This window comes from Tupaia chinensis, unplaced genomic scaffold, assembly GCF_000334495.1.
Source record: "Tupaia chinensis unplaced genomic scaffold, TupChi_1.0 Scaffold000387_1, whole genome shotgun sequence".
In the NCBI taxonomy this organism is placed as follows: Eukaryota; Metazoa; Chordata; class Mammalia; order Scandentia; family Tupaiidae; genus Tupaia; species Tupaia belangeri.
Window position 1 is genome coordinate 593,730 of NW_006159889.1, and position 3,031 is coordinate 596,760.

The window sequence follows — 3,031 nt, forward strand, 5'->3', positions numbered from 1 at the left end:
AATAAGTACCTTAGCATTACTTTCTAATTATTAATTTTGCCATGAACTGTTCTAACCCTAAATATGTACTTATTAGGTAAAATTTGTAGGTTACACAAGGTAGAAAGTTTATATTTTTAAGGCACATAATGGATACAGGGTGATTAAAGGTGACGATTGTTATGCAGATTAATTGCCAGAGGGTAGGTGTCCCTGTTAGACTGAGAAGCACACCCCACAGGGAGGGCTCACAAAGCAATCCCTTTGTCTCTGTTTTTTTGTTTTTGTTTTGTTTTTTCCCTAATAGTGGAGGTTTAGGGGTATGCATACATTTGCCTTTTTCAAACAGCATGGAGGGGCTGGGATTGAGATTCAAGAGGTTCATCCTTTTTTAGGCAGGAGAGAAATTTCCACCTCACAGACACTGTCTCCTCCCACTTGGTAAAGACATGCAAGTCCTGAGCATGGGCCCAACCCTATGGGCCCAACCAACCCAGTTTCTGCCCCTTCTGCAAGGTATCCTGGCTCCCTGTTGGGGAAGAATTAGGCTGACTCTTAAAAGCTGCTCACGTATTACTGTCAGGATAGGCCCGGCCGTTGACTGAGCTTTTCCATGTACCAGAACGTGTACTAAGCACTGTGTGTGTACCCTCATAGCCCTCACAGCGTTGCTTTCTGTTCGAAGTATCATGAAAACGAAGGAAGGAAGGTGACTAACTCAAGGTCATATGAAAAGAAAGTGGTGAAGCCAGCATTCAACCCCCTATCTGCCTGCCTTTTTATTTTTGTTTATAAGGCAAAGTAACAGAACTTTAAAACAAAACAAAACAAAGCAGAGCTTCCTGTTCTTTTATCTGTTAAATATTTCTTCCCTTTGCTCCTCACACCTGCCCTCTACCACCAATTCCCCTCCCTAACTCCTCCCCTTTTTTTTTTCTGGTCACATAAGAAAGACTGGCTCTGTGCCTTTAAGGGCTTAATAGCGTAGTAAGTCCAGCTCCCGCTGTGGTGGAGCAGGCAGTAGGGGCACTGATGCCTTGTAGGTGAGACCTTGTAGGAAGGCTTTGGATTGCATCAGGGTCTACCTGAACACCTGGGTCGTATCCCTGATCCTGGTGTGCTGAAGGACTGGGGTTAGACTGCACATGAAGACGTGGTCAAGGGTCTCTCTCTTTCTCTCTTGGAATAAACAAATAAATTAATCTTCTACATATAGGGTACATGGGCTTGCTGGAGAGATAGAGTGACAGAAAGCAAGAAATCGCCCCCCAGAGTGGTGGCCGCACCACAGTCCCTTACCCTTCATTCTCATCTCGGGATTTTGGGCACACATGCATAGGTGCCAAGTGTCAGTTTTAAGTCACGTGAGCTTTAAGCCACCGGGTCTGGGACTTGAACTGCAATTGACTATATGGGAGTCCAGTGACATAACCATTATGCCATCTATTGGTCCCCTTTTTTGTTTTTTGTTTTCCTTTTTATAATACTTAAGTCTAGGGTAGGGAATGAGATATGGAGCAAATAGCTGAGTCTATTATGACCTCGTGCTACGTCTACCATAGATGCCCTGCGTAGAGCTGTCTCATATCCGAGAGCTACAAGACTAATCTAGGAGACTGAATACTTTCAATATACTTTTATTTTTAGAGTTTTCTTTTTCTTTTTCTTTTTTTCCTTTAGAGCGCGTGCGTTCGCCACAAAGCCAGAGAGAGACAGAGAGACAGAATGCAAGAAATCACCCCCCAGGGGGAATGGCCACACCACAATCCCTTCTCCTCCATTCTCCTCTTGGGATCTTGGGCACACATGCACACAGGCCTGGTGTGAGTTTAAGCCACCGGATCTGGGACTCGAGCTACAGTCAAATACGTGGGAGTCCAGTGACATAACCATTATGCTAATTGCTTGTCCCTACTTTCCATATTCTGATATGTTTTTAGGTTGAAGGGGATGCTTAAAATAATTATGGGTATGAATTGATCTGTAACAAGAACCAACTATAAAAACTGGGATGGGAGACAACCTACACAAGCCTCATCCTTGCCTTCATATTCTAAAAGCATAGACCCTATCCTGACTGTTTCCCAAAATTAGGGCCAAGAACTGTGTCTGACACATGGAAGCCTTTTAAAGAATCCATGTTGTCTGGATGAATGTGCGACATCACCAGGGACTTAAACCTCCAGTCCTGCTTGGCAGCTGGCCTTTGTGCTCCTGTTACACTCAGAGGACTTCATTGGCCTCGCCTTGGGAGTTTGTCCTTTAAAATGGCTTGGTCTTTCTAGACGCCCTCTTCAGAACCTCTCCAGTTGCACCTCTTAGTTACCATGCAGTGGCTCAGGACCTACCCCTGACGACAGATGCCTTTTGGCCACTGAGTATTGCTTGACCCAGATTCCTCATCACTGACCTCAACCAACATAGAAGTATTCACCATTGGACTTATTCCCCCAATACTTTAGGTGGACTTCACCTTGCTTTCAAAGTCACCTTCTTCGTTGCACCATTCAGAACCCGAATTCTGCCATGCTGGACTAGATCTTTGGTCATAGTTGGTCAGTGCCTTCCATGCATGAGACACCTTCCTTCTCAGTAAGCCCTGACCTGCAGCAGCTAATGAGGCCAAGCCAGTCTCCTGCCTTCCTCTCTCGAAATACAAGAAGGATCCCAGAGAGCACTTAGGAAGAGTCTCTCCGAGTGGAAGAAGTCCCTCCAGAGGAAGGCTGCATACCCGCCCTGGCCCTCTGATCTCCAAGATCTTACGCCCAGTCTTGTCAACTCTCGTGGGTCTGATGACATACACTCTGTAAACTAACATTGCATCGTGGTTGTAGAAACACTGCAGGAGAACAATTTAAAATCTGACCGATGTCGGTTCATATTTGGGCTATACAATTCATCTGCCATGGGTGTAAACTGGCCACTTAACTCTAAACTCTCTGATTACTATGTGGCTTACAACATTGTTGTGAGGATTAATTACATTATGCACGGTGCCAGTGTAGCATCTGATAAGAGGTGTTCCCTAGTAGGTAGTTGTTTTTGTTTTTTT